General features: G+C 37.4%; 1 protein-coding gene across 2 annotated transcripts in view; it reads left to right on the forward strand.

The window, feature by feature from the left end:
* Positions 1-7,317: 7,317 nt before the first annotated feature.
* The window catches only part of LOC124406982, a 31,060-nt gene continuing 17,844 nt past the window's right edge, over positions 7,318-20,533 (forward strand). Inside the window, exon 1 of one of the 2 annotated variants that reach the window (XM_046882730.1) lies at positions 7,318-7,507. The gene's annotated coding sequence lies outside the window, so the exon portion shown is untranslated. Of the gene's footprint in view, positions 7,508-16,055; positions 16,067-20,533 lie in introns of those variants that run through there. The other variant, XM_046882731.1, reaches the window with a different exon arrangement.

The following is a 20,533-nucleotide window of genomic DNA, read 5'->3' on the forward strand; positions in this document are numbered from 1 at the left end:
ATATATATATATATATATACCTAATAGTGACGTGAAACCATTCTTATTCTCTGAGTTATTCGATTTCGCCAACGAAAATGCGATTTTAATGGCGACTAATGGAGCTGAGCCGCCTTTTAGCGGAGGAGGAGCACCGATCTCGTCTTTCAAAAGACGCTGAAACGTCGCGTCGTCCCGGCCAAACACTCTTCGAGTTCTCAATGTGGTCCTCGACGCATCGCTGGCCAAGTCCTCGTCCTTTTCCTCCTTCTCGAGTAGGTATATGCACGAATGGATCTCTCTATGGGGAATTTAGCCATGGAAATGATAAAAATACCCTGGAATTATTGCAAGGGACGAGATGGCCGATCGATCTCCCGACGCGACGACAAGAACAACTTTCCACCGTTTTACCTCTGTCGATATCTACGAATAAATCATCGTCAAACTTTGCACTCTCCTGTTTCCTGGCCTCCGTCGCTGCATTAACTTGCAAAGAAATTGCTCCTCAATCATTCAGTTAGTTTCTCGGAGTCTTTTTCCCTCTCTCTCTCTCTCTTTTTCTCTTCTTATCTTTTTACCGTTTTTCTTATTCACCATTTTCATTCCCCCTTCGCTGAGAGCTTTTGGGCTCATTTATCTATTCTATCCTGCACCACAATGTTGTTATACAAGGTATTGCAATGAATCGTATATCAGTTGATTCTCGACTTTAATACCGTATTTTACTGGAAATTCATTTTCCATAGGTGACGTTTGCTTCTCTCCGAGAGGCAGTAATTAATATCCTTGCGTCGATAGTTGATGGGTGTGACAAAAATCACGATAAATCCAACCGCATCGCACGAATTACCATCGATCACGATGTTTCGGCACGGTGTGCAGATTCGTCTTCCAAGTGTAACATTCAATCGGAATAAATTAGTTCATTTTTCATGAATAAATCTTCGTTAGACGCGGACTGATGGTATTAATCTTGGACGTAGAGAACGTACAGTGCGTTCGGGTCAATTTGAATTTTCATGTATATAAAATGGGACGCGTGAAATAAGTTTCTGAAAACATTCCTCGTCCACATTTTATTTCCGGTGTAATGGTTGCGTTGTGGTATTTTGATCAATTCTGTAATGATTAAAGAGGGAACGTCGAGTGCAGCTGTTCGAAAAATGTATGTTGACAACTGTTGCACAATTCTCAAATCTGAAATGCACTAAAATATTACCGAAGTATAGAAAGTTTTGATCGTTTCATTCTTCAATTTTGAAAAAATCAGGACCTTTGATCGAGGATACACCAACCGTACAGTCTGTTTGAAAAAGTGTTGAAAAAAAATATTGCAAAACGAAAATTTGAAAATTTTATCCAGCCAATCAATTTTGATTTAGGTAATCAAACGGATGTTCTTTTGGTATACGGCAAATTTTAAACACGATTGACTTCAATCCAATTTTTAACGACATTGACTAATCTGTGGACAATTTATTTACTGACAAATTGAACTTTTATTCATAGAGATTGAACAAACGATATTCGTTCGATGTTGCAATTCCGCTTTAATAGCACACTTTTTTCTGAAGTACGATAACGTAATTGACCTTTTTCAATTTCATTTGAAATGCACGTTTAAAAACATTCCTTTACTCGTTAATGGATTATGTTTCATATTGTTTTACACGTCTTCCACTTGTATTCCACGTACTTTCGTCTATTCTGTAAACTCTGTGACTTTATAACCTTTTGCAGATACAGAAGAGGGATTTATTTTACCCAATACCAATCCTACATACCTTGTAGTGATTTTTCTCAATTTGATCACATCCGCTTTTATCGTTCTTTCATCTGATACGAGGAAAAATGATTGCGTACGTGTGCAGAGAGAGTATTTATAGCTCTGGCGACAAACAATAATGCGCTACCGTGCAAATTCCCTTTGGCACACCTCGTGTGGCGGTGGTGTATTTGGTTGGTACATAGAATTCAGTCGTTATAGGTATAAACTCGGAATGACGCTGCTCCAGGATGTAATACGTGGTCCCTCGTGTTTTTATGTCGCTCGTTCGATTAATATTCAACGAACGTCATTAATTATGATACAAATGTGACGTGGCTCGCATTCCCAGCGAGAATCACGTTAATCCGTCGCCGTTTTGCTCGCGAATCGCGTTCCACGATCGTACGGGACAATGAAATTGAGGGTTAAAAAAATTCCCGATATTTCGATAATCTAATCCGTTAGATTTGCAGTTCAATGTATTGGGTTAACACGGATATCGGCCCGGATAAAATTCAACGATACATACTCATGCGACAAAAGGGTGTCCCGAAAAAATCGCCATGAAAATCGTCTGGATTTTGAGACTTGACGGCCTAATGATTTACTTCGTTTCACAATCTGTTCAGCTATTCGGTTTCATTGGATTTACAAATTTTTCATTGCCTCGTTGTAACGTACTTTTTATAGATGGAGTTGGAAAAAGTTCAGTGACGTGAAACTTTTGTACAGCAAAGCTTCCTTTAATAGAAACGAGACTTGAAATACGACCGCAGAAAGTGCCAGAGCGATCTACCTTGCCCGCACAGTATTAGTTTCGCCTATATTCCCCTGGATTTTTCTGAGGGTCTTCCATACAATGATAGAGAATAAAAGATGTACGATCCCATTTGAAAAGATCGCGGTAATCCTGAAATTTCCGAAGCACCTCAAGCCGGAGAGAAGCTGGCTTCTCGTTGAGCCAAAAAGCCCATAAAAAGACGAAAAGCGAGCTTTTAGTCCTGAGACATTGTTTTCCGTCCGCATTATACTTTACCTGATGTAATACCTACGTATGTATGTATATCAGAATTGTAAATATTTCACGGAATAGCGATATTTTTCTTATTTCTTACAGACTCGATGAATCATGGATTGAATTTCATGGTTGAATTTGCTCCGGGTATAATATTGAAGAGATCGAGTCGAAGCATATTTTCCGATTGGATAGAATTCATGTCGTTTAGGATCCGACGAAGGATGCAGTTTGACAGAATTTAGAATGCTTTCGGATAGATTAATAATATGAGGATAAAGTGAAACGGAGTTACGAGAAGGCAGATCCACGTACAACTAACAAAGCCTGGCATCACTGCGTTAATCTAGCTCCATGAGTATAGCAGGTTATTCAAGCAGCAGATGGAACCATGAAGAGTGGAATGAGACTATCGTATTACAGTATGCGGAATAGTTACTAGGTAATGAGAGTACAACGCACGATCAAATTTCAATATTATTATGACACGACGTCTAAAACGTGAAAACGATCCAGCAATAACAGGAAAGGATTCTCCAAGTCTTCGAACAACAATTGAACAGCGAATTAGTTCATAAAGTTAATTCGGATGGTGAAGAAAAGTTTAAGCTCGGTTCAATTATTCAATATGTAGGAATTTGTAAGCAATTCGTGAGCAATTCACCCGCATATATCATGTTCCAAAGGCATTCCATGCGTGATGTTTTCCTTGGTTAGAAATATTGTTTTAGGATAAGCGGCCGGGTTTCCATCGCAAAGTAAACATCATCCAGCTGCTGCGGAGAAAACGGCCTCGCGTAAACCTACGGGAAAATAATAGCCGTATCATCTACGTGCGGTAAATTGTTTGTACATTATATGTATGTACTTATATTATAGACACAAGTTGCATGCACGCCTCCAAGGACGTAATCTTACGTATTTAATACAATCGTATTACACGTTTGGCCTCAATTATTGTCACTAATAACCGCAATGACGATTACGCTCCTAAGTTCTTTGTGTATCCACCTTCATTCGCGTTCAGACTTTATTATAGGTTTATACTTTATTGTAGAAACCAACGTACTTTATATACCTTTGCGTGTATGGCTCTTTGGCTACCAAGTTCAGTGTCAACGTGTGATTCACTCGCGGAAACAAAACTCACATTATAGAAAACCTTGGCGCGAAATATGTCGCCATATTTTTTCCCAAAAATATGCTTCTTTCTGTCATATTATCACCACTCGAATTAAATATCTGTTACAGGCACGTAAGCAGTGCGAACGAATAACAGCCTGTTCGATTCCTTCTTAACAGTGGCTGTATATACGTGGACAAGACATCTGCATGCACGGTCGCTGCTCATTTGGTACGTAATTATTTGCGTTTCTCGAAAGCCTTGGATATTGTTTCTCATATCCGTATATTATGAGAATGATCGAAAACGCGTGACGGTAGCTGCGTGAATTCAAACGACCAGAGTATTACGTACGTCACGCACCTTAGACGTAATTTTTACCGAAAATTTTTAACGTGAAAACACTTTCGCCCTTCGGAATTCAAGTTTTCACTCACGGTTGTTACAATCCTACACCGCGCACGCGAATTAAACGATGTATGCACGGAGTCTCGGGTGTCGTATCCAAGTCATTTGGTCGATGGGGAAAAAGTATTGTAACGAGTGTATGTATACAGTAACATAAAAGTTTTACACGCGAGGTTGGCAGTCGTAAAGCAATGTGTACTTTTATGTAACTTGTAATTGGCTGGTTTTCAATTCGCATGACCAAGTATCCGAATACTTAAGTTGCGAAGACTGACGATGAGCTGCATGCAATCTAAAAATTATACTCGTAAAAGCACGAGAGAAATCAGAGGAATGAAAAATTAATTCACCTTTCAATTTTCAGTTTATCCGATTTTATTCACACATTTTTCACGTTACTCTTCACAACGATATCTTGACGATATTCAAAGAAAGGATTTCTTCTTCCTGATATCGGGGGTTTTAAGTGATGCGATAAATATCGTTATGCCATATCTAATAATAAGTGGAAAATCGTCGAGGCTGCATCGAGGATAACGCGCAAGGTAGATAATCTGGATCGAAATGACGATTTATTCGGAGATCAGAGACCAGATGTAATCATAATCCTTATTCGTTTACTATATTTCGATTATTACAGTCGCGATTCAGGTGGAATTTCGGCGTTCATTATCACGCGATATATTTGATGTTGGCTCGTTTACTATCGATATCTGCAAACAGCTGACTCATTCCCATCGTGTACGTAACATGTCAAGTTGCCGCATGCTTGTATAAAATTCAATACACAGTACAGGAGGTCAGCCCTTATTTGCTCATCACTTCTAACGTTATCCTGATAAGTATTATTTCCTTGATAGTGGAAAAAAGAAGACTATGTGATTGAAACATTTAATGTTTGATATGAGAACGTGAAATTATCGTGTATACGTACTTTATACCAGCCAGAATATTTTTTTTTTCATCTCACTAAAGCGTGTTCGCCAGAGCAGATACCTATTTTATTCCCTCCTAATATTTGAGCAGGTGAAATGAATTCATCGCAAAAATTTAATTTCAGCAGCTTCTTACACCTCGACAATACTTAAACGAGTCTTTTCGACATCTGTATAAACTAGTTACATAATATTATATGCGTATAATATAAAAGTCTGGAGTTTAAAAGTGTTTCACGATAATGATGAGGATAAGAATCTGGTTTCCGCCTCGCATTTGCCACGTTCATTGGCTCCTCCTGTCATCCTTGCGCTCTGCGGTAAGAAAGAGATAAAATAAAGTATTTCCTCGATGCAAAAGGATCTTGATGACGTCTTACAATAGTTGAACAACTGTTCACGGTATATGTTCCACACTGTATTATGTATGAGCGGTTTCAGTCAACAGCATAGATTATAATTATATACCAACTTGTGCAAACACTGTAGACGCCAGAGGCATCGGGTCAAGCATCGTATTCATTTATAATTACCACACCTTGAGTAAGCGTGCAGTCGAACCTTTAGAACCGCATCTCTTGTATCTAGACGTATAATGTAAAGAGAGATGTAGTTGAAGAGAATTATTTTTACATATAAAAATTGAATATCAGAAGCTTGCGTACGTGTCAACGCACAGTCGTCAAATATTTTTTAAATATATTGAGCGATTTTTTTTATCGATTACCTAGTGTTAGTTCAGATGTCTTTCCAATCTATTTGCTGAAGGTGAAGATTCGAATTATTCGTACACGTGTGCACATCTTCGAGCAATTTTAAAGTTGCAAAGTTTCTCGGCGTTCAACGAAAACCTACTTACGTAATTGTTTTTCACCTGGTTGCCATTTTATTCTCAACCTTCCATCATACTCATTGCCAGTTCTCTTATATCTTTTGAATTTTCATAAAACAACAATATGAATATTCATTTTAAAATATAACAATGCTCTTACGTATATTATATACATATATACTAATTCACATGAAACTTTCGTATTATACCCTATTATTCATCGTTAATTTTTTCCCAACATCATCGAGGATCCCGTCGTGAAATTTTTACACGAAATGCTAAGTATTTTCAAAATTTTTTAAACGTAATTTTGTTACAATTTGCAAATCCATTTTCATATTCATGGTAAACTGGATGGTATCTACAACTGGATAATTTCTACCGCCATTCTTCTTTTTCGCAAATTGTACAAATCCATTGGACGCGTGTTTCGAATTCGCATCTGCGGGACAGGATTCGAAAGAATTCTACGACCGGAGTCTCAAAGCCTCGACATGATTGCAGCGTGGCTGCTGGCTGCTGGCTGCTGGTTTGCCTCCCTGAAACCGGCGGCTCGGCGCTGCGTCGTCGCGTCGAAGGTCTAAAACTGGTCGGGCAGTTCAGTCGCTGCCGAGACGCCGCGCCGCCATAACGCGAAGGGACGTCGCGACGCCGGTTCCTTCATCTTCCCGCGATCAGCTGTCGCGCCACAAGCGTGACTGGATAGCCGGCGTTCCATCGGATAAAAGTATAAAAGATAATTTGCTTTATTTTATTGTGATAAGAAGGTGAAATTCTTTCGCCATTCGAAGGTGAAGTGTTGTGACGCCTCTGGTCCAGGTGCTCGTTTTTATCTACCTTCTTCCACCATCCTGTGATAATAAAGTTTAATGAATAACAGTGAGACCTGTCCGATTGATTTTCAGTTGGGAATGAAAGTGTAATTCGGATAAAAAGTATTCAAGGCCTGCGTTCGACGGATTATGGAGATTGAAATATCGCGCCGATAGGAGTGATATGTGTGCGTGCGCCTGATTCGATCTGCTTACTGAGTTTTCAATTCGGCGTATCAACACGTTGCTGGCTCTTGATCTCATCCTCTTTTCCTCTCTGTACCTATATAATTTATATATATTTCGTTTTCTTTTTTTATATTCTTTCTCGAATTTCGAGAATCCTGTCAATCTTGCGGGTGGATCTTATACGTCTGATTGTCAACGTCGAACTCTCCTATTTTTTTTTAAATACTTCTTCAACTTGGGATTGTTCTTCGTTGCTCGCTTCTTACCGTGCCCGAACAACCATCGAGAAGAGCAAAATTCTTACGCGAATTAAATCAGTGAATATTAGTGCTTTTTACAAAACTTGCTCGCGAGTTCTGCTATTTGAAGAGGAGTTTTCCAGCCGTGAAACACACGTCGCAATATATAATCGATGTTGTGACGACGGACTGCCAAATTTATCTGTGAGTCTACGCATCATTATTATTATTATTATTGTTGTTGTTATTGTTATTATTATAAATATTGTTACTCTTACGTTATTTCATACACTACGTATCCGTTTTTTTCTACACCGTTTACGAATGAACGACAGTGAATTTTGGCGAGCGCACTTGATGTACAAAATGTATTACGCATATAGACATAAGCCTCAAATTACACGTTTCGCAAATCGCTGAGATAACGATCGTAAAAGTCTCTGTGGAATCGTGTGGATTAGGCAAATGTCCTTGCTATATGACTCTGTGTATACACGCCGGATAATCTCGTTTCGCTAAATCCGTATCGCCGTAGAAAAAAAAATACAAAAATAGGAAAGATAAACAATATTATATGGCAAATTCTACCCGGCAAGTTGTATATTATAAATTGGTTTTATTCTCTGGCTCAGACATCGTGATGAATTGGTGATTATTTAGGAATAATAATTATACACGATTTGAAATTTCTCTAATATTTCATTCGCAATAATTTTCTCCGAATACTTGAGCGCTTGGAAAAATGAATTAAGGCCGGATTTAAACGAATGAAATTTTACCCGGAGACCGTGAACTTTGTATTAAAAATTCAAATGATGTCCGAGTTTGTCGGAGAATTCCCTCAAGCAAATTGTTTGCAAAAGTTGGCTAAATGTTTGGAAATTCATGCAACATTTAGGTATTGGTGTAAACGCGGTTTTGGAAACCGGAAATCGTTAAGAATTATGTGCACAACTTTTGTAGAAAGTATTTTTCCGGAATGAACATGGTCGCAATCTCATTATTGAATTATATGTATCGATTGATCGATCCACGTAACATTTTCAATCTGGAATTCAGGATACAAAATGATGAAACGCATTTTAAAGTTCAAAAATTCGATTTCTCTCGCTAAGAAAAGAATTGACGTAATTTGACGCGAACAACTACAGACATTCTCGACTGAAGTTGGTGGTGCCATCCCCCCTGTCACGTGGAAGAATTTTAAGCATTGCAAATATATATTGGAAATCGGCGATTCGCGATTCGATCTTCCAGAGCTAGACTGGCAAACTTGCGATTAGTGTAGAAATACATGGTTTTGTAATATCAATTTCAGTTCCACAATACAATCCGCTGAATCCTGTTTGTTTTTAGTTTCATTTTTCTTTTTCAACAATTTGAATCGCAGATCTTTCTCGTCACAATTAACAGAACGGAGTGATCGAAGTCCATATGCAGTCGTTGCTGACTTGTTGGTTTTTACGTCTTACCCAATGACTTGTTCTATATTTTTATTGCATGTAACAGGAATCCTTTATACTATTAGTCATGCATGCAGTGTGTGACGTCAGTGAGCATACGCAAACAGTTTACATTATCCCAGGATAATGTAAACGGCTTCGCTTTTTTCGCAACGACAGTGAAACCACCATAATCGAAACGAAAATTTATTCCTGATGTCGTGACGTGATTGGTGCCGTTAATATTATACATTATAAGTATAATGTGGGAAAAAAAGAAGAGAGATTACATGAAAAATTGAAACTACAACGCTGCTCAGCAGTTTTACCAGTTCGTTCAAAAATACAGGTTTTTTGACAAGTTAAAAACATTAATCACGGTATTCTTTCGGCCGTTATTTATTCTAAATGCACATTTCAACCAAAGTTTTAGCTATCAAGCCTCTCGAGCAACGTGCTCATTTATTTTTTTTTTATTTTAACTCTGGAAAACTGTTTTCTTACGTGCGAAAGAAAAAATAAGGATTTTCACAAGTTAATTATTATACGGATTGTGAGATATAAGATACACTCAGGTGGATATCAAGGGGGTGTAATTTATCATCCACCTGTCTTAAGAAGGAACGTCGTACACTCAAAACGATACATATATCGTCGAGACGACTAAAGACGAGTTAATGATCCTTGCTGAGAAATTTAACACCGTTCGAAATCTGCTTGTACTTAACAAACTACTTGTAGCATGTGTTTGAAGTTTACGGATTCTTCGGACTAGTAAGTTATTCTTTCAGCGGTGCAAATGAAATTATATTGGATCCGGTATGTTTAATTCTATGCAGAAATCAAACGAAATCGCTGGCTACCTACATCCGATGGCATTCAATCGAATCCGATTGTCACCGACGCACCATTTTGTAGCGAAAAATACTTATTACTCGTGCGAGAATATGCTCCATGATTTTTAACGAGCACCGAACGAACGATAAACGTTCTATTATCGTTGACGTATCGCAACTTTTATTACGTCTTTAATTGTGTACTTGGTCGGAAATAAATTAAACCGTTTACTAAGGTAGTATGAAAAATGCACAAGTGCACGTTAATTCTGCGTATCGTATATAAAGGATGTGGTTATAATACGAGCTTCGATAAACCTCGGTGGTTCTTTATCGCAATGATTGATTATCTAATCTGAAATATTTTAACAACACACTTTTATAACATACATCAACGTATCTGCGGGCATGGCGATAAAATAATTTTTTTTTTTTTTTTCATCCAGTTTAAAAGCCGATTTTAAGTCGAATCGATACTAGGCTATCACTCACGTGTTTTATACCTACTGGCTATCGCAGCTATTCCAGGAACAAATATCTAACATCAATTATATCCACAGATTAGATACGCCATTAATATTATACGGATCAGTGATATTCAATCTGCAAGTAAAATTTTCTTGCTTCTTTAAAGTCGTCTATGATTATAACTGCGTCGTTATAGTTGATTATTATAAATATAGAAGAAACCTTTGTTTGTTAACCTCGATTTTATAGCATCTAATTGATCCTAAACTTCCTCCTCTTGTGCTAGTCATCCATATAGCAAAGTCAAATCATTACTTTATCTTACTTTATTTCATTTGATTCTACTTTTGCTTCATATTTATACCGTTGAATCGTTCAAACGAGATGACCAACTTCAAAATTGGCATTGATTGATGTATATTGAAAAAAGTTGACGATAGGTTTGTTCGATTCAAATTTAAGATGAAATCAATTTTCAAATCGATCGAGAAGGTTACCACAAATCTTACTAGGAAAATTTTTTATGCACAGATTACCAGTTAACAAATACTTATATCGTTGATCGAAACAACGATTAAAGAAATACAAATCAACACTTGATGAAAACGATATCGATTTTGACGTCAATCGACGTAGACTTTTTTGTATAAGTAATCAGTAGCCAGGCTCATCCGATCTATCAAATACTACTGCAGATTGTCCCTCACGATTTTACTCGCTGTTTTGATCAATGATCGATACTTCTTAGCCAATAATACCTGCGTTCGACTTCCGAGCAATTCTTCGCGATTGAATTGTTCGTCCGTACGTCGCAAAAACTGGGCATAACTCGAGCAGAACATGTAGTTTGGAAGTTGAGGGCTTGACAAGAGGTGTTGCGAAGGGGCAACCAAGCTTCCCTCCCTCATTCCGCTACGCTGCCTGTGATCATTGGATTACCAACTTCCGAAGACTCGGACAGATTGCACGGCATTGGAACTTTGAGTTAGGAACGACTTGAAGAATGAATCTATTACCGGCCCCGAGGATCACGGAGAAGAAATGGGAATAATCATTCCTTTTCTCTCTCTGACCCCTCAACAATTCTGTACAATTATTGCTGCCCCTATTCAGGTCTAAGCACATCAGAGTTGCGAATCAACTTGTGGAATTCAATATATATCCGTGCCATTGACGTATCGATTTGAAATAATCTTGCGTGACTCTTTCGAGTTTTGATGACTGTGTGCTCCAATGATTTCAAACTTTAAGGGGACCCGCAAGTGAAATTATATCTCTATGACATATATGTCCTAAAAGGCTGCTGATTTCTTTTTTTTTTTTTTATCCTTGATATCAAGTATTGAACTAGGAGATACGTTTTTAAATAAATAAAAACCACTAAAAGGCCGTTTTTCGTATTAGCAAGCAACTCAACTTTGTATTTTATGACTTCTACTGTCATGAGATATAGATCTAGAAGCAGCGGAAGTAGCAGGAGTCAGACGGGAAAGTCGACAAAAATTTTATAGTAATGGAATTTGTATATTCATATAAATTTCAGTTTACTATAAATGCAAATAAATTTTTTTTTCTTTTACCTTCTCGTTTCACTCCTGCTACTTCCGCTACTTCTAATTCTATATCTTATGACGGGAGAAGTCATAAAACATGAAATTAAGGAGCTTCCTAGTACGAAAGACGACTTTTTAGTGGTTTTTATTTACTTAAAAACGTATCTTTTCCTTCAATACTCGACATCAATATTCGCCAGTTTTTTTCACATGTTCTGTTGACTGTTCCGAACAAATTCAAGCATGGATTTTGTGAAATTCTTTTTCATTAAAAAATAACAATTTCGAACATGGCGGAGATTTTGCTGGAATTATTTCTCAACGTGGGACATCATTTCTTATCGAAAACCATTTAGGAAAAAAAAATCAGCAGCCATTTAGCACATATATAACGTATCATAGGGCTAGAATTTCACTTGTGGGTCCCTTTGATTTATTCTAACGCATGCATTTTTCTCGCATTGTCATACAAGGACTTTCCGTAGCCTTGGTATATGTATATCTATAGTTTAACTATACGTTGCTTGAAAGTGGCTGCATGAATATAATTGATCGGTGAATGTATAGGCGGTGCAAAACTGTAACCAAAATGAAAATTATTAAGCATATATACATGAACATATATACATACATGTATACGTACGATCGAAAGTCGAGGTCGTGAAGCGGTTCGACGTCTTTGCGGATCTCTTCTTATTCGCGAATAAATTTGGCCTCTTTCTTTTCATTTTATGTTTTTTTTTTCTTTCTTTTTCTCTGTTGCTTTATAATAGACTTCCTTACTGAATCAGATATACGAAAGGATCGATCATACTTTTATTTTTCAAAAATCTTTGATTGAGGTACACCTTGCTGTTCAGTTTCATTTCCCCTTTGTCGATTTGTTTAATAATTGTGAACGTTTCACCAATGCGAAACTGTCCATCACTTTCATTCTCTTTCTTTCGGTTTGCCGATTTTATCGCTGGTTCTCTACTACTCTCTATATAGAATTTACATAGAGTTGTTCGGAATTTCAAATATATATGTATATTATACCTGCATACTTACATACTTACGTACTTTCGGTGAAAGTTTCTTGACGGCGTGATGAGGTTGGGCTGATTAATGCCTTATTTCGGTTTTACGAGGTGGTTACAATGTGTCAAATCTTTAAACATAATCCTACTTATCATTAGAACTTGTCAACGGGGAAAAAAACAACATAAATAATAATTTCTGAGAGGTTCTATACTCAAAAACCAAACTGAATGTAATATGATGTAAAATAACTGTAAAGGACATGGACGGGTCTCAAAATGGAGACAAATTTGTTCAAAGGTAATTAAAATATACTTCTGCGTGAAGAGAGAAAGCTTCGAGTGAATAATGCAAATGAGTGATTCAATTTAAGAAGATGATAATTTTGGAAATGAAGACTCTGTTTTCTGATCAAATATACGTTCGCCGTTTCTATTAAACGTTGAAAATTCAGATACACGATATGACAATGATATAACGCAGATGTTGAGAAAATCATCCGGAGCGTATCTGTAATCTTACACGCATGAACGTCGGTGAATTCCCAAAACTGCGAAGCGTGTATGTGTATATGTATGTATGTATGTATGTATTGTAACGATCCAAGCGTTACAGAATAAATTGAACCAATTCGTATAACCTTATAAAGCTAACTAACAGGCGGCGAAATTATAAGATGGGAAAAATGAATCATTCGTTGTGAAACGCGCGTATTCAGTTTGACGTACGAAACAAGACTGTTAATACAATCATATATTGGTTGACGCAGCATCCTCATTCATTTTTCCACGTGTGAAAACTCTGCTGTGTCTTTAATCTATGACGATTACTCGATCACAAAGGGAATACAAAGCGGGTATTTTCACCCTTTCTAACAGTACGTTTACAACCTAGATCGCATCAACTAACGGATAGTTCTCACAGAGAGCAACAACCAACGCTGTTTCATCCGCAAGAGCATACGATCAGACGTCTCTCGTGCATCAGTGAGCACATATATGTATAATCGAATGATGGCCTGCGTGTAACTTGCACTCATCGAGCACTGGCTCTGGCCACGTGGCTGTGCCGACGATTTCCCCCATTCTCATCTGACGTAACGAGTCTGGGAGGTACATAAGAGACGGTGATGAGGTCGACCACGAAACAGCCGCGTATCCCGTACCCTGCACCCATGCTCGGTAGGTAAAAGCGTCCCGCCTCAACGACGGCGGCGGCGGCGGCGGCGGCGGCGGAGATGCTTACACAGCTTCCGGCGAGGCTTGTGATCAGCCTCCGAGCTCTCGAGGTCGACGACACGCGAGCGCCTTCTCATCGTCAGCCGCTTCTCGACTCTGCGCCTCGCCACCAACCTCGGATGAAAAAAGTCAATTCGCCTCGGTTAATACGTGGAACCCAGAAATCCGGACCGCTGGGCATCCGTAGGTCGTCCTCCACGTTTCCCATACCTACATTCGTCAAAGCTTCGAAGCTACAGCTGAAGCTTGGATTCATGCCGTTGCTGTGGTTCGTTCTATTTGAGGCCTCGCCTAGAGTCGAGAAGAGTCGCGTCATCGAATTTATTTTTAACTGATTTCTACACCGTAAGTAGAAAACTTAAGCACGATTCACAGACGAGTCGCAAGCTCGTCTTTGGCTTTATTATATGAGTGGTTAAAATTTGCAGTTATTACACTCTTGGTGTCGAAACTACGAACGGTCGAGTTTCACGAGGTTAAAACGAAACGATTTTCTCATAAAAATATTCTGTTTCGCTACTTAATCAGACTTATCGAAAGTACGGTCAAATATTTATTTCATAACTTTAACCCTGAGTATATAAAATAATCTCGCACATAATGATATTATCGGGTGATTACAAATTACAGTTTGATTTTCAAACTTTCGAAGTACAAACCTTCAAATACTTTGCACAAATAATTCGTAGTCAATAAAAATCGTTCCGAATTTTTACCATTCGCACATTAAACTCGTTTCCGTTTCCGCTTACAGACAGAGTATTTCACGATGGTCGTGCTACACGTGTACAGACGCGATCCTCAACGCTTCGCGACCCCAAACGGCGAGTTATCGAAGAAACGTTCGATTTTATCCACTTCATTCGTCTGTCGGTGGTTTTTTTTTTTTTTTTTAATTTTTTTTTTCTTGTCCCCGCGCGTTTTTCCCTCGATGTTGCCCTGTCACATGGGTTATTCGCTGATTTGAAAAAAAGTTGACGGATGAATCCGTGCGGTCCGATAGCCTCTATTATTACCATCCTTTTTCTGCGCCGAACGAATATCCGCAAGAAACGGGAATGGTATAGTCACGGTGGTGTACAGCTAACCAGACGAGATTTTTTGAGAGGGGCTCGCAGCCTTGACCATTTTGAATGTTGACATTTTTAGGCAGAATACATTTGTATGCGTAAAATGAGGATCGTATAATTTTGCTGAGGAATTGATGTATAATTAATTAATGGGTATTTCATCCAAAACCAGTTCTCCGTACGCTTCGGATATTTTTAACATAATGATCATCGGTTCAGAATTGCGGAATCCCTTCCTTCGGCATATCGGATTTGTAAAATCGTATCAATCTTGAATTTCCCGCGGAAATTGAGCGAGGAATTTTCGAGCAGCTTCCAGGGAAAAAGCGGAATTTCTTACGATGCTATAATTCAAGCTCACCGGTGTAAGAAATTAATTCAAATTACACGCGGCTTTGGAACAATCAGGAATGACCTCGGCACATGTCACGGACGTATAACCAATCAGAAAGCGTGACAGCGATGCTCTTTCTTCCTAAACCCGTTATATTTTCATTGTAAAAACCTGACCTGACAATGATTCAAATGACTCTTCGTAAATTTCTTCTACCAGCCTCTCTCAAATCACCTGAATTCTAAAATCTGTTCAATCGGAAGTTTTGTACTGGTAAAGAGTAATATTACTTTACACAAAATCGTTGAGAGAGATCAACACTGTTTTAGCCAACGTTGCCGGCTTCTTCTGTGCGTTTTCATCAGATACTATTTAGGCATTATACTAGCGTAATTAAAAGTTGAGTTCCAATTAAGAAGTAAAACACTCCCGTGACCGTGTCTCGAGAGAGAAAAAGTCTTGGGCAGTGAAAAATCTTATCTTTGATCAAAGAATCTAACGATGAAAGCATTTTTCTTCTTCCAAACTGTGCAATCACCATTTTCTACAGCAATTTTGTTCAGAGGCGAAAGTTCATTAAGTCACTGTATAATCATTTTTTATTAGACTTTTGTTTGCATATGAACAAGAAACGTTTTTCAAAGTTGGATGAAGGGAGAGAACTTTTTAACAGATATCTGAAAGGCAAGGAGTTTTGAATGCGAAAGTTCATTATTTCATTATAAGAACACAGAGTAGATTATTATATTTAACAATTATTCGTTTTGAAGCCGATTATATTACTCTTAACTTGCAAAATTTTGTCCCGTTTTCAGTAAGATTAATTTCAAACTCGACACACTTTAGAGCATTGACATTTATCCGATTAAACGTCATAAGCCATGGAAATTCTGACTTAGTAACCACAGTTCGGTTTCCATATGACACGTGTGTATACCTGCATGAAATTGTAAATTATTTTTCGGTCAATTGTTCTTACCACGAAGCTGGTAATAATGGTTTCTCGCATATACCAAATCAGGCGTTAGTACTAAATAATACAGTTCTGATAAGAATTTATCGCTTCGTGACAATCTTTTCTCGAATGTATGCACGGAAAAACGTTTTAATATATTTTAAGGGCCGCGGAATCTACTTAAACGTTTCCCCCTTTTTCTTCGAGAATTCCGTCAAATTTTTGCTTTTATTATTTATTATTAAGTATATTAATTATGTCGCGTTTCATCCTACTCCTCGTTGAAAGTGATGGGTTTTTTATTTATTTATTTTCATCTCTTTTCTTTTTTTCTCATCTTATCTTATCGTTGTAACTCATTATGTAAGTATATATTTCGTCATGTATCAAACAACAAGGTGAGAGCCGTGTCCGTAGAAACACTTGTTTCTACGATTCGCTGATTCGGCAACAACACACCGGTTGTTAGACTCAAAAATGCAGAACTGATTGCAGCGTTTATCCAAGTCTCACTTTCTATACTATTCTAACATAACATAACATAACATAATATGAAACAACATGGCGTTGCGCAATAAAGATCCTCCGCTCTTTCGCAGTTTGCAGCAGTATTTATCTATCTCGTACTGATATTTTATTGATTCAAATCATTCGAAATTGTAGGTTTTCGCAATTCGCGTACAAAATTATTGTATGCGTATGAACTAACGTGGCCAAACTTTCGCAGTCGTTACGCACACCTGTAACCTGTGATGTCCGTAACAAATAGAAACAAGCAAGACAGTGTGCGGAAAAATCGTATAATGTTAATTTTTAAACTTGAATATGAATCAAGAGCGATATTAAAACTGTTACCTAACAATTGACCCCGATACACCATTCGTATTATCGTGTCTTATCAGTATTAAAATTACGAAAATGTGTCGTTAAAAAAAATAAATTATCATTGAAAAAAAATAACGATGGTTTGGTACAAAGGCAAAAAAAAAAAAAAATTATCTTCACTGACTAAATTCTATTAGATTTAGACTGACGGAGTTTTTATTTATTTTTTCTTTGCTTTTGCTTTTTAATGACGAAAAAAAATTCGCGAAGTGTTTTTTGACGTTCTCGGCTCAAGAATACGTTGCATTATTATCAAAATTGTTGTCCCTCTTTTATTCGCCATGTACGTAGCTGTCGCCTTAGTCAAATGATAGCGAGTAGATCTGGGCGGAACGCTCGCTGAGCAAGTCAGGTAGGGTTGGCTATTTTGGTTGTCATACGTATGTCTATTGTTTATACTTTTAAAATTTGCACATTACACAAGTGGGTGTCATACAATTTCGTATGACTCACAACGATTTATGTTGGATTGGACAATTTACTGCGTGGCGGACGATTTCTGTGTCGCATTCCACGTTTCTACATCGAACCACGGAGCAAGTCGCTCAACGTTATCGTCATTGTATACCACCGGTATCAGCGATATCGTCAACTCAATATTTAAAGTGAGTCACCGAAATCCATATTATCCATCACGAGGTGAGACCAGCGTTTTGTACTAATTATAATGTAATATTTTCGAACTTCGAAGCCTGTGAGGAGCTATACTATTGTGCTGCCCTTACGCCATTTCTATACATATATGTATGTGTATATATATGTAATACTTGATGTCGTCTTTATATAATCTAGTCGTTATCCGATTTTTATTCCGCACGTCGAGTTATGGCTCTGTAAACGGTAAACCATAACATTTATTCACTTGCATATGTCCGTATTATACGTTAATAAGCTTAATCATTATATCGTTTCTCTTTTGGTTCTCCATTCCTGATGAGTCAATGTTGATAAAAAGAATCTCGTCTTGTAATTTCGGCTTTTCACACCCTGTTATTAATTTAAATACATAAATATTACGACATCTATTGTACAAGAAACAAAAAGAAAAAAATCGTTCATCAGCTGAAAAGTACCATTACTTTGAAAATGTGTATCTGTTTAGGCAAAGTAAAAACAAGTACAAACGCCGTTCAAATTCGAGCACTAGGTTTTTGTGAGAAAAATTGAATTTACATATTTTGTCATCAATCTTCGTATTGCGTATTAATCTTATCGTTAATCGTTCGAACTATCTCTTAATATGAGAAAAAACAAATAATTTATTACAATTTCACAGTATGGGATTACCCCGTGAACAAATTTTAATCGTATTATTTCAAATTCTGCTCTTATTTCTCTATAAATAATATACCGGAATAATTGACTTACATTAAAAGTTCTAAAAAAAAAATTTCTCAACTTCTAATGTAAATGAATTATGTAAAAAAATTATTGCAAAAAAGTTTTTTACAACTGCTAACGTGAGTGAATTATTTCAGTATATCATTTATGATATAATAAGAGAAATAAAACTCGTTAATCAAAACAGTTTTTCTGATAAAAAAAAAAAAGTTTTTATTTTATCTAACTACGGTGTACGGTTACAAAAATTTTGAAAAAAATACGAAATGTTAAGGAATGTATAAGAAATGTAAAAGTAATAGTTTCTTAATTTTTAGCGAAAAGTATCACAGTGAGATACAAAAATTTGAGAAACGACAATTTTTTGTCATGCGATTGTATTAAGCTAAAAAATTTTAGACAAATGGGTCAAGTCAATGCAAGGGTAAGACCATTAATATCGCGATTCTAATGCCAAAAGGGCGTATAATTTTTTTATTTCTCTTTTTTCATTACCAATAGTTTTCATAGCTAAATATTGATCAAAAAATTTGAAGCCAAAAGGGCGTATATATTTTCTTTCAGCATTTAGCTTGAAAATAAGTCTACGGAACTATTGGCGATAAAAAAAAAAAAAAAATACTAGGCCCTTTTGGCATTAGCATCGCGATATACACGCGACAGAATTAACGCCTCGCTGAGGATTTGCTGATTCATAAGAAAAAAGAAATAGAAAAAATACGAGAACCGAGTAATTCCCGCATTGTGGGACGCGTAAGAATTGATTCTGCGATTATGGTAATTTGCGAAATCTCGTTTGTTTCGAAAAGAGGAAGAGGGTAGCCCATTACGCGTAGTTTTATGACTACTGCAAAGTCAGCGTGAAAACGCCTATTTATTCCTCTCCGACGACTCTGGATTCATAATAATTTTAACTCGTGCGACCACCCTTATAAGCCGAATAGTGTCACGCGAAATACGGCTTCTCTTCTCATTGTCCCTTTCGTTTTCGGGATTATATCCTGAAACATTGTATCCTGCAGCGTGGTTTTCGTGCGAACGGTTGAAGCACACCGGGTGTAATCCGCTCACGCATTGACTGGATCCGGACGGTGGCAAGCAAGCTTCTCGTGCCTGTATTAGTCGGACTTGGTATTAATTTGATAAAAGGTGGATTACGCGAGAAAGCTGGTTTAATTTGTGTAATTGAATATCACGTTGTAATTGGCTACCTTTTAACCCGTCAACACGCTCGAGCAATGTAAGGCGTGTATCATAGTCGGAAATAAAATGAAAGAATATAGAAAGAAAAAACAAAAAAAATAAAAATCAAACTGAAATTACCCGCTAAACGTTTCACGGCGAATTTGCTATTCAAACTGTAGGCTCGCTTGATCATTAAGATGTTCGAACAGCAGAACAATCGGCCTGCAACTGTAGGATACGCGCCAGCCTTTGTCGCTGATTCCTCGGGTTATTTTGTATTCTACTTTCATGCATTCAAGATATTCAAATTTCGAGTCTTTGCAGCCACACACAGATTTCTAAAGCAATTTAAATATACAGCTGCACCGTGCAGATGTGGCTAGTTTCATTTCCGTCTTTGAAAAATATGTTTACGCAACTGTGCACCAACGCCAGCAGAGCATCAGCATTGATCAAGAAACGTGACGAACAAAAAGATGCCAAAAAAGAAAAAAAAAAGAAAGGAAATGACAAATAAAGGAACTTGTTTTCTTACTTTAGAATGATTTGGCAAGTGGTTGAATCGTCGGCTATTTTTAGTGACGGGAGTCTTTCCCACATGGAGCTGTAATTTTACGAGGTGCAAAAGTAATTACACGGATCCCGTGATCGCCGTCCATTCGTTTTCATATATACAGCACAACTTGACTGGTACCTTTGGGTTCTACCTCTAATCACGAATGTGAAACAGACATAATTAGAAGCAGCGCATTAATGCGTAACGCTAGAGGAGAACGCGTTCTGTAGGACGATGTAGGTATACTCTAGTTTTACCTAACAAAGCTCCGTGCTTTATCGTTAATAAGGGGACAGTGGTGACACTGTACCCTGCGTTATACTTCACTTTATCAAACCTAAATCGCG

The sequence above is a fragment of the Diprion similis genome, chromosome 6, assembly GCF_021155765.1.
Source record: "Diprion similis isolate iyDipSimi1 chromosome 6, iyDipSimi1.1, whole genome shotgun sequence".
Lineage (NCBI taxonomy): Eukaryota > Metazoa > Arthropoda > Insecta > Hymenoptera > Diprionidae > Diprion > Diprion similis.